Source organism: Anopheles funestus, chromosome 2RL, assembly GCF_943734845.2.
Source record: "Anopheles funestus chromosome 2RL, idAnoFuneDA-416_04, whole genome shotgun sequence".
Lineage (NCBI taxonomy): Eukaryota > Metazoa > Arthropoda > Insecta > Diptera > Culicidae > Anopheles > Anopheles funestus.
Genome location: NC_064598.1, coordinates 101609450 through 101622548, shown reverse-complemented (window position 1 = coordinate 101622548; position 13099 = coordinate 101609450). Strand labels below are relative to the sequence as shown.

Sequence of the window (13099 nt, the reverse complement as noted above, 5' to 3'; positions counted from 1 at the left end):
CTGGAAACCGCTTAACCACTACACTGAAAACGATATTTTCTTCCATAAGCTAGTGCAAATATTGTTCTGCCCTGCAGGTGCCTTGTATCCGCAAATCCACTTCCACACGGCACAATTGCACAGAGCCAAGCCAAGAACATCTTCCCACGTAGCATTCTGCTGCGTGAAGTCTGGGGTTGCAGTGCAAAGGAAGTGAATTTTGTTGTTTTTCCTCCTCTCCTCTTCTCTTTCTCTCTCTCCCCCTCGTACCTACTTACCGCACGGTTTAATAGTTCGATCATCTAAAGTTCGCCCGCATCTTCCGTCTGTTGACTTTGGGATGTTGCAATATTCCCTGCAGCAATCGGGTCGCGCGTACCCCAGCGTTCGATTAAGGAAGCCTGCAAAGTTTCAACTCCAAGCCAGTTCGATACGATGAAACTTCGCACAACTCTGTTGTAGGCAGCTACGGTTGCGTTCGAATCACTCGGGAAGCAGCACAAGTTCATCGCCAATTTGTCGCAGGCGAGTGCACTTCCGTTCTGTTGTCGTGTGGTACGTGGCCCAATGCACAACCGCAACCAGAACGAAATCGTGTACCGTTAAGGGATGGGAAAATTGTACTCGCGAATTCTAGTTGATCGGATGCAATGTGCTCGACTCGTGGAATAGCACACCAATTGTTTGCTCGTGGAAAATTGATAAAAAATGTGTAACTAAATGAAAACAATCCGGCTATAAAGGCGAAACTAGATCGGATCAAGCTATTTATGCTACGGTAGATTATTAAAAGCTACGACAGAAATTACAAAAAAGATGGTTGAGCAGTCTTGTGCATGTCTAAAAACGATCTTTTTTGGTTTATTGATAGATACAAAAACATGCACAAACATTGCAAGGAACGAACCCAACTACTACCAGACATCTCCATTGGGGTACAAGGTGTCTCCATTGGGGTACTAGGCGTCTCCATTGGGGTACTAGGCGTCTCCATTGAGAAGCATTTTTTTATGTTATTTTAATTTATATTGATTTTTGAATGATAATCTAATTTCTCTAACTTATTCGGTAAGAAAATTAAATTTCCCTATCAAAAAATACACAGTTTACGATTCATCATCCAAATGTCCATAGTGCGTGTGGAAAAAGTAGTCATAATATCATCTCACGATTATTAAAAACACTTCACTTACAAATGGTACTAAAACCCTTAAGCGCCAAAAGCCTATTGCATTCTTTCGTCGGTGTAATGAGTCCGAAACTCATTCGCAACTACCATGCACAGCAGCGGGACGAATCTTCATCGTCCACGACACGCCCGACATCAAAATGCTAAAATGAAATAATTTCCCAAATTTAACGAACCGAACCGGTCCATCAACGCTGCTTTCCACCAGTGGTGTTCAACGCACTGTTGGCTGTTTTAGAAGCAAGCACACACAAACGAGAAAAATCTCCCCATACCAGCAAGAAGCCCTCCGGAAGCATGAACCATGAGCACTTTACACCCGCAATTGTCGATATCCATGTCAATGGAAAGTGTGTGTGCGCGTGTGTGTATGTGTGACACCTCCTGGTTGGCGCCTGGCTGGCGATTCATTATCTCCGATGATGCTGAATTATAATTTGTAACCATTTTCCTCGCCTATAAAAATAGCTGTGGAAAGTGTTGCCTTTCGCTTTCTCACTATTACACTCGTCGCCTTGCCTCTGTCCGGGACACTCTCGCACGGGACATTTTCAGGACATGCACACACTTCCTGTCCAACCTTGTACACATGAACACGTCCAGAACCATACACGCCTTAGCCCTTGGAGATGTGGTACCGTACGGTGAATGCGACTCGCATGAATGCACCTAGTGAAAGTGTGCCATTTGTGTGCCAATCCACACCACAAAGAACCTGGAAGCAGTTCGTTCGAGAGGCTTCGGTGGAGGCACAATGCGTACAAAAAAAGAACGGAGAAAACCTAGAAATCCTTCCGAGATCATGATGACATCTTGCATGAGTGTGGTGAGCGTGTGCTGTTGTTATTGTTGATAATGTGGGCTACGAATACGGTTCGACTGTTGCCGCCAAACTGGAGACAAACGTTCCTCTACTGAAACGCCCCCTTTTACACTAATAAACCACTTTCAAGTAGAAGGGTTGTCCAAGTTTCTAGAGCATCGGTTTTGTTGTAATGTAGGTGCAGATTGAAGCAGTTCTCCCGGGTGGGGCAGTCTGTGTAACACTGGGAGATTTTGTTGTTTTTTGTTGAAGTGAATTTGTTTGAAAAAGACGATTTTGTTAACACATGATTCATTGTGAAAATTACTCACGCAAGTAAGTACTGATATCGTTCTTATCTATCCCCTCTAATACTTGTATGCAATCGTGGGTTTAATTTTTTGAAGGATATTGGGCATACATTTCCTCAATTAGCAAAGCCTTGTAACGTGTAATAAACAGTCGTTAAGAGCCATAGATACATTAATGACATCATTGACCACTTCTTCGAAGCTATAAAGCGATCAAATAAAAATGCATTCCTTCATACTGAAGTCTAGTTTCTCGTCGTACAAAGTCGTTACTGGCGAATGGAAACCGTTATTATGTAATTTAATGTTATTTTCACGCTTTCCTACAATGTAACGGTTCGAGCTGGAACAGCAATGTTTAGCTGCTTGCTGGAAACTGCTGAGGCCCTTACAAACACTACACGTGGCGCTTGTGATCAGCCAATTGATTAAGCCATTGATTGTCCGTTGATGAAGGGCTAGTTAGAAACTTAATTCCGTTTTCTCGATTGTCTGCTTTATTTTCAATTTCTTTTAATCAATTGACATTTGATCATGCCCGTGTTGTTGTAGTCACACGTTTACAATCGTAACTGACCGTGCCGTAATGTGCCGTAAGTCATTTTGCAGACGTAATTAAATCGAGAACAATTAATTAACTGCAGAAGTACAGTCGGATGTTAGTGAAAAATATAGTAAATAGTAATTGAATTTTATTCTGCTTTGTTTCTGCTTCGTTTTATATAGGATATGGTTTATATATTTGTCCTATAGTTTATCAGCCAATCCGCAATTTAAACTAAACTGAATCAAATTGTCTCTTTGACACACCGGATGTACATACTTAAATCATCCTCATCCAATAATCATGCGCTAGGGACAAGGGGATTACTGCCTTGGGAGCTAATTTTCTTCGGCGTAGAGGCGTGAAATGTGAATTTGAGCGACAGCAATCGACTGTACGCAGGTTCATTTGCATTTTCTAACTTGTAAATGCCTACGGATTTTCAACAAGTGGTAAACGATCAATGCTACGATTAACGAATTGCAAAAAAGGTCTAATATTTAAATTAATCAATTAATCACTTTAAACGGATGCGTTCGTACATTCGTGTCTCGGATTCGTATAGTCCTTTTGGAATAAAAAATCTTACCGTTTCGTGTGCCTAACGAAATTGATAAAAAAACAGAAATCACATTCACATGTCCCGAGTAAAGCACACTTAATACTTAAACCATCACTAAAGTAGGAATGTAGGCAAAAACCGCTCACAGAAACCCCGGCGTGATTGCCTAAGCTTGAATCGTTTATCAGTTTGCTCCAGACATGCAACAGGTTGACTTCCGTGTGGGAACTTATTCAATGCGTATTTTTAATTGCTTCAAAACATAAAAAGCTGGGTGGTAAACAAAGTATTGCTTCTGTCCTCTGGAGTTACATGGAAATTAGATTTATTTTTTTATTTTTGCATAAAATGAATTTTTATAACACTAGCTAGTGCATTGACGAATGAAACAGAAAAATTGTATACATACTAATATACTAATGATTCAGTAAGAAAAATTTAACATGAATAGTCTTCATTTCAAACCGATGTGTAATTTTTTCTACGACCCAACATAACCCCTATCGGGGAATCGTTGCCAAAACAGTAAATCGTCTATTGTTTGACGTCATTCGAAATCTCAACTGGAAAGACACCACCCACACACGTCACGCTACTTACATCGTAATGGCGGCGTAACTTTCATAGCTTAAGCAGGCCTACACAAACAACAAGCGACAAAGCGTTTGTCTGCATTTGGGGCGCATACCATAGGGTGAACATGTTAAAAGCACAAACCGCGCACATAAAAATATGGTTCGTTATCCTTTTGAGCAAAATATCCTTTTCTTTTCTTTCACTTTTTTAAAGTATGCCTCGATGGGGTGAAAACTCGAGAATGGAATATTGGCATCACTTTCGTTCAAAGCTTTTATGAGATGTGCAGTGTGTTTTGCTATTTATCGTCCCTACTCGTATGTGTGTCTTTTCATGTGCATGCACTTACAGTCGATGCTTGAAATCTCATTATGAACTTTTCAAAACAATTTTGTTTCGCTTCCATATATTCCTTTTTTGTAGGGGTTTATTTTGTTCTCACCTTGTATTATTTTATTTAACACCTTTTTTATGAACAGTTTTCCAGTTGTATTAAAAGTCATTCGAATCGATGAATATTTTCTCACCTCCTTGATCCTTCATACTCTTTGCCATTGATGGGGTTGCAAATGATTAAAGCGAACACACGAAACCGCCTCCCAATGGTAGAGTGGAAAATGCGGATCAAGTTTTCCTGTTTTCTATTCATAGCATTTTTTTTTTTCTTTTCTTCCTTCGAAGCTTTTCTCGCTCAATGCGTTATTATTGTCCAGCGACGGGGGAATATCCTTTCGCGCAAGTAAACCGAACCAACGCAACGAACCCTGCACTTCAGCTCCAATTTCCAGCCGGACTTCATTTTCACCGCCTGGTACAGGCAGCTTAGCGGTTTTCTTGGTGGAAATCGTTCGATCCGACCGGAAGGAGACGTTCCGGATGGTGGGTAATAAAATCAAAGAAACATAAAAAATAACTAACAGTCCTCGTCGTGGTGGAAAGAAATTAGAAACTTCATAAATCTGCACATGAAAAGTGAGACTCCCGCTTCGGTAAAACTTGCTCAACAGGGCAACGCAGAGTTCGTTCGCTGCTTTGGTGCAGGCGATGCAGCGTTTCTTAGTGTTAGAGGGTGCTTACGGTGTTTGTAAGAAGTTGAAAAGGACTGATGTATTATGAGATTAGTTTGCGTGAGTGAAATGCTGAACAGCAACAAGGGGAGTCTTTGATGGTTTATATATTTGACGGAAAGTATTAAAAATTCGACACTCAATTACTGGTAAATGTAAGTGGGAAAAAGATTGTAAGTTGGAATTGCAACTGCCCACTAGAGCTTATGATGAGCTCGAATAAGAAATGTTGATTCGTAATAAGGTTTTCCTCTTATATTTCTGTAGCATATAACGCCATGTGTTAGTTATAAAACAAAAACCACAGCACAACTGTACAGCAATGATTGTAGACATTGTGTTAAAAGGTTTATTTATATTCAAAATTAATACAATTGATACAAAGATCTATTGTAAAATATAAATTACATCTTAATGATGCCGACTGTTTTCAATAAAACAATCTTAACAGAATCAAAAGCGATCGATTAACTCTGCACCATTCAATACTATTTACATTGACAAAACAATTCCACCAAAACGAAACGAGTGGGTTATTATTCACTACAAAAAGGCATTTCCCAGGGCGAAGATTTTCATCCTTCAGCGTTCCCTAAGGAGGGACATCAAACAGTTAGCGGGTCAAACCGCTGTTTGTGCTGTTGTTTAACACGAAGGGTGTAATCATGAAATACACTGGGTGGATAATTTTCGTACGATTGTCATCAATCATGCATCCTGCCGTGAACTTCCTTTAACGCTTTTCCACCCTGTACGTTCCACCCCGTTCACAGCTTACCAACACCATAATCAATTAGCAGTGGAACCATGGCAAAACGCACCAAAACGGACACTGGATCGCTAATTAGCATCGAACAATGAAGTTTCAATTTCACAATAATCGACTTAGCAGGGATTCAATTTCATTGCCACACGGTCCACGCCGCAGAAGATGAAGCCCCGTCTTTTTGGTGCTCTGCCACAAGCGGGGTGGGGTGGGTAGAACATTCCAACACGGTTTTCCCCCCTTTTTAACCATCTCAAATCTAAGGGTGGCATACTGAGGATTGGAGCTGTGGCAGCAAAACAACCTCACTGTCGATCGAGTCCTTTGGCGCCATGATTTGTTGGAATTTTCGGGAGGTATTGAATACATCAGGCAAACAACGGCTGCTAACTATTGCGTTAAGATGTAAGGATTCACCATTACTAGTTGAATAAATAGAACCACTTGTGGTATGAGGTATTGTATACAAGGAAATCATTTATTAAATCTTTTTTGTTTATCTCACTGCAAGAATTAGAAACAAGTATGTACCTCTCTGGATATTATAATGTATAATGCATTCAGTACTTTCTCTTACACTCTTTGTTTGGTTTGGGCAATTCCAGTTGGCTATTTATTCGTTTTCTTTATATTTTCATTTACTATAACTTTTGGCATCTAAACTAAATATTACATTGATCTTGATTACAACTACAAACCTTATCAGCACGCATCAACATGCTGACGGACTGCAATGAACGATCTTGTTCGCCACCCACCACAAAAGGATGTGTTTCGTGTGGAAGTATTTGTTCGTATTCGACTGTTTTTGTTTTAGCTACAACACTCACTTCCTTTGAACGTGAACGAAACACATGCAAACGAACGTATTGCAAGAGCAACAAGAGAACCAATTGCTCTTTATGGCTTCCTTTCGTGTCGAGTCGTGTACATGTGTGAAAAGCTAATAAACGCGTCGTTCATTTGAAACATTTTATCAAGTTTCCTTTTGTAACTAAAAATAGTATAGTAGTATATATATAGTTTTACTAATATATTTTACAGCTAAATTTCTTTGCTTCAGCTCCTGTCACAGTAAACCTCTAGGCATCCACTATTCAACTGCTAAAGATGGTCATTTTATAGGCAATCAAATAATTGCACTAAATCGATAAACGATACTGTTATCGGCACTTTTTTTGGAATCACTTGGGAAAACAAATGGGAAAACGATGTCAATCGGCTACATAACCTCATGGTTGACGGAACAAAATGACGCCGTTCCTTTGTCGTTTGCGATGCAGAATAATAGACTCATTAGCACTTGCTACCGAATGCTTTCGTTTTGTGCTGTAGTTTGGCAAGTTAATACCCACCCCATCGTGTCCGCTTCCAGCCAACGTGGCTCCAGTGTAACGGGTAAACCCTGTTACGGTATGACCGGTTTCATCTTTTAATTGCGTTAGTTTTTCAATTTCCATCCAGCCCATCAACCGGCCTGTTGGATACAATATTGAATTGTACATCCAGCACCTGATGCTTCGAATGCGACCAGCGGATGCAGCAGCATAACAACACCACAATGGACGCGTTTTGTTGAGTGATGAAGATGCATCGCGGAGGTTTCGAAAGCTGACGAAACCCGGATGCCGTGAAGAAGGCGAGAACCCAAAACCAAAAGGATGATACAGATTTGCAAATGCGTTTTATGACGCAGTTGCATTCTTTTGCAGACTCGTTCGTTTCTTGTGCAACATGGTGCTGGCTGGAAGCCGATGTTCGGTATGGAATGTCTGTCAAAACAGCTTTTGAAGTGCCAACGGCAATTGGAATTTCATTTTTCCCTGCTTGTTACATTTACTTTCACAAGCGTACAAAACATTCGGCACGAAGCTGTTTTACTTTAAGGTGCAGCTGGTAAGATCGATTTAAATTGTGTTTGTGTGCGAAAAAAGAGTTCCAAATGTTTTTAATGTGCTTTAGATTGAAGCTAAACAATCTAACCATTCTTTATATGGAATAAGATCCTTGAGTAAAGGATATCACTTTTTGGGCACCAAAAAAACAATTCTTGCAAAGTTTTCTATGTGCCAGGAGCTTTCTTTCACAACTCTGCTGTCCGTATTGCTGTTCGTTCGCTACTGATCACAATTTCTCCTTTTCCTATGCTTAGTTAGATCCGCTACTGCTAATAAGAACCAAAACGATACAACGGAGATTCTTTTCTAACAAATTTGTGCTTGGGTTTTGCGCACATGTTCGCAACACAAAGCCTAATTCTAATGCAAGGTTATACAACATTTTAGATTGTGACACTTCTAGATGGTGTGGCAGACCACCTGATAACACAACATGAAGCCCTGAGTAACACAGCTAAACAAACAATCTGCAGTATACTACGATAGCATCCAGGAATGGTTGTACGAAATGTGTACGGGTGTGTTATTTAAAAAAAAAGCAACGTGATCAGCGCTGTCCAGTTGAACGACCTAAAACGACTTAACATGCTGCGACACGTGTCCATTTATTCGAATGGATAGTTGTTCTGGCGATCAGGTGTTTCCACTTTAGGGGGAGACATTCAATGCTTCTAGAAGTTTTGTGGGTGTCTAACCGGAAATGTACCTCCTCCGGTTTCGAAAAACTTACAAATTGATTTATTTTAATGCGAATTGATTGAAGTAAGTTTTTTTTCACTCACATATTGCTTTTTAATAAAAAAAAGAGTGAAAAATAATAAAAAAATCAAAAAATTCTAAAAATTTAAAAATTTTCTAAGGCTCATTTTTGCACCTAGTTTTGCCTACAACTCGATCGGTATCCAACGGATCGCCAATCTTTAACCTGTGATCGATAGATGGCATCAATGGCTACATTTTCTTCTTGGACGACCATGCTCGCAGGTGTCCGTGCCGGAAGTTATTCGAGGAACCAAGTTCCTTACCCTGTTTGAGAAAATGTAAAATTTTCCTCATTTTTGAGCAATGTAGCAAAATTTTTAAATGTGATATATTTTAATGGGAATTTGTTGCAATGTGTTTCTTTTCACTCAAATAATGCTTTAAATTAAAAAAATAATAAAAAATCAGAAAAAAAAATTTAAAAAATTTTCAACTCGAAAATTTCATAAGGCTTACCCCTTACGGTTTTTTTGGGAAATTTTGCAAAAAAAAATGAAATTGATTTATTTTAATGCCAATTGGTTGCAATGAGTTTCTTTTCACTCATATAATGCTTTAAATAAAAAAAAGAGTGAAAAATAATAAAAAATTCAAAAAAATCTAAAAAATGAAAATTTCCTAAGGCTCATTTTTGCACCAAGTTTTGGCTATAACTCGGTCGGTATCCAACGGATCGCCAATCTTTAACCTGTGATCGATAGATGGCATCAATGGCTACATTTTCTTCTTGGACGGCCATGTTCTCAGGTGTTCGTGCCGGAAGTTATTCGAGGAACCAAGTTCCTTACCCTGTTTGAGAAAATGTAAAATTTTCCTCATTTTTGCACCAAGTTTTGCCTATAACTCGATCGGTATCCAACGGATCGCCAATCTTTAACCTGTGGTCGATAGATGGCATCAATGGCTACATTTTCTTCTTGGACGGCCATGCCCTCAAATGTCTGTGCCAGAAGTTATTCGAGGAACCAAGTTCCTTACCCTGTTTGAGAAAATGTAAAATTTTCCTCATTTTTGAGCAATGTAGCAAAATTTTTAAATGTGATATATTTTAATGGGAATTTGTTGCAATGTGTTTCTTTTCACTCAAATAATGCTTTAAATTAAAAAAATAATAAAAAATCAGAAAAAAAATTTTAAAAAATTTTCAACTCGAAAATTTCATAAGACTTACCCCTTACGTTTTTTTTGGGAAATTTTGCAAAAATAATGAAATTGATTTATTTTAATGCCAATTGGTTGCAATGAGTTTCTTTTCACTCATATAATGCTTTAAATAAAAAAAAGAGTGAAAAATATTAAAAAATTCAAAAAAATCAAAAAAATGAAAATTTCCTAAGGCTCATTTTTGCACCAAGTTTTGGCTATAACTCGGACGGTATCCAACGGATCGCCAATCTTTAACCTATGGTCGATAGATGGCATCAATGGCTACATTTTCTTCTTGGACGGCCAAGCCCTCAGATGCCTGTGCCAGAAGTTATTCGAGGAACCAAGTTCCTTACCCTGTTTGAGAAAATGTAAAATTTTCCTCATTTTTGCACCAAGTTTTGCCTATAACTCGATCGGTATCCAACGGATCGCCAATCTTTAACCTGTGATCGATAGATGGCATCAATGGCTACATTTTCTTCTTGGACGGCCATGCCCTCAGATGTCTGTGCTAGAAGTTATTCGAGGAACCAAGTTCCTTACCCTGTTTGAGAAAATGTAAAATTTTCCTCATTTTTGCACCAAGTTTTGCCTATAACTCGATCGGTATCCAACGGATCACCAATCTTTAACCTGTGGTCGATAGATGGCATCAATGGCTACATTTTCTTCTTGGACGGCCATGCCCTCAGATGTCTGTGCCAGAAGTTATTCGAGGAACCAAGTTCCTTACCCTGTTTGAGAAAATGTAAAATTTTCCTCATTTTTGAGCAATGTAGCAAAATTTTTAAATGTGATATATTTTAATGGGAATTTGTTGCAATGTGTTTCTTTTCACTCAAATAATGCTTTAAATTAAAAAAAATATAAAAAATCAGAAAAAAAATTTTTTAAAAATTTTCAACTCGAAAATTTCATAAGGCTTACCCCTTACGTTTTTTTTGGGAAATTTTGCAAAAAAAATGAAATTGATTTATTTTAATGCCAATTGGTTGCAATGAGTTTCTTTTCACTCATATAATGCTTTAAATAAAAAAAAGAATGAAAAATATTAAAAAATTCAAAAAAATCAAAAAAATGAAAATTTCCTAAGGCTCATTTTTGCACCAAGTTTTGCCTATAACTCGATCGGTATCCAACGGATCGCCAATCTTTAACCTGTGGTCGATAGATGGCATCAATGGCTACATATTCTTCTTGGACGGCCATGCCCTCAGATGTTTGTGCCAGAAGTTATTCGAGGAACCAAGTTCCTTACCCTGTTTGAGAAAATGTAAAATTTTCCTCATTTTTGAGCAATGTAGCAAAATTTTTAAATGTGATATATTTTAATGGGAATTTGTTGCAATGTGTTTCTTTTCACTCAAATAATGCTTTAAATTAACATAATAATAAAAAATCAGAAAAAAAATTTAAAAAAATTTTCAACTCGAAAATTTCATAAGGCTTACTCCTTACGTTTTTTTCGAGAAATTTTGCAAAAAAAATGAAATTGATTTATTTTAATGCCAATTGGCTGCAATGAGTTTCTTTTCACTCAAGTAATGCTTTAAATAAAAAAAAGAGTGAAAAATATTAAAAAATTCAAAAAAATCAAAAAAATGAAAATTTCCTAAGGCTCATTTTTGCACCAAGTTTTGGCTATAACTCGGTCGGTATCCAACGGATCGCCAATCTTTAACCTGTGATCGATAGATGGCATCAATGGCTACATTTTTTTCTTGGACGGCCATGTTCTCAGGTGTCCGTGCCGGAAGTAATTCGAGGACCATGTTCCTTACCCTGTTTGAGAAAATGTAAAATTTTCCTCATTTTTGCACCAAGTTTTGCCTATAACTCGATTGGTATCCAACGGATCGCCAATCTTTAACCTGTGGTCGATAGATGGCATCAATGGCTACATATTCTTCTTGGACGGCCATGCCCTCAGATGTCTGTGCCAGAAGTTATTCGAGGAACCAAGTTCCTTACCCTGTTTGAGAAAATGTAAAATTTTCCTCATTTTTGAGCAATGTAGCAAAATTTTTAAATGTGATATATTTTAATGGGAATTTGTTGCAATGTGTTTCTTTTCACTCAAATAATGCTTTAAATTAAAAAAATAATAAAATATCAGAAAAAAAAATTTTAAAAAATTTTCAACTCGAAAATTTCGTAAGGCTTACCCCTTACGTTTTTTTTGGGAAATTTTGCAAAAAAAATGAAATTGATTTATTTTAATGCCAATTGGTTGCAATGAGTTTCTTTTCACTCATATAATGCTTTAAATAAAAAAAAGAATGAAAAATATTAAAAAATTCAAAAAAATCAAAAAAATGAAAATTTCCTAAGGCTCATTTTTGCACCAAGTTTTGCCTATAACTCGGTCGGTATCCAACGGATCGCCAATCTTTAACCTGTGATCGATAGATGGCATCAATGGCTACATTTTCTTCTTGGACGGCCATGTTCTCAGGTGTCCGTGCCGGAATTTATTCGAGGAACCAAGTTCCTTACCCTGTTTGAGAAAATGTAAAATTTTCCTCATTTTTGCACCAAGTTTTGCCTATAACTCGATCGGTATCCAACGGATCGCCAATCTTTAACCTGTGGTCGATAGATGGCATCAATGGCTACATATTCTTCTTGGACGGCCATGCCCTCAGATGTCTGTGCCAGAAGTTATTCGAGGAACCAAGTTCCTTACCCTGTTTGAGAAAATGTAAAATTTTCCTCATTCTTGAGCAATGTAGCAAAATTTTTAAATGTGATATATTTTAATGGGAATTTGTTGCAATGTGTTTCTTTTCACTCAAATAATGCTTTAAATTAAAAAAATAATAAAATATCAGAAAAAAAAATTTTAAAAAATTTTCAACTCGAAAATTTCATAAGGCTTACCCCTTACGTTTTTTTTGGGAAATTTTGCAAAAAAAATGAAATTGATTTATTTTAATGCCAATTGGTTGCAATGAGTTTCTTTTCACTCATATAATGCTTTAAATAAAAAAAAGAATGAAAAATATTAAAAAATTCAAAAAAATCAAAAAAATGAAAATTTCCTAAGGCTCATTTTTGCACCAAGTTTTGCCTATAACTCGGTCGGTATCCAACGGATCGCCAATCTTTAACCTGTGGTCGATAGATGGCATCAATGGCTACATATTCTTCTTGGACGGCCATGCCCTCAGATGTCTGTGCCAGAAGTTATTCGAGGAACCAAGTTCCTTACCCTGTTTGAGAAAATGTAAAATTTTCCTCATTTTTGAGCAATGTAGCAAAATTTTTAAATGTGATATATTTTAATGGGAATTTGTTGCAATGTGTTTCTTTTCACTCAAATAATGCTTTAAATTAAAAAAATATAAAAAATCAGAAAAAAAAATTTTTAAAAATTTTCAACTCGAAAATTTCATAAGGCTTACCCCTTACGTTTTTTTTGGGAAATTTTGCAAAAAAAATGAAATTGATTTATTTTAATGCCAATTGGTTGCAATGAGTTTCTTTTCACTCAA

General features: G+C 37.4%; 1 long non-coding RNA gene across 1 annotated transcript; it reads right to left on the bottom strand.

The window, feature by feature from the left end:
- Nucleotides 1-9150: 9150 nt before the first annotated feature.
- LOC125761779 (uncharacterized) lies at nt 9151-13099 on the bottom strand. The gene is made up of 4 exons (XR_007418139.1): nt 12002-13099; nt 10764-11287; nt 9859-10048; nt 9151-9334 (listed from the first exon to the last, which is right to left on the bottom strand). It is a non-coding gene; the product is annotated as an uncharacterized LOC125761779 (long non-coding RNA).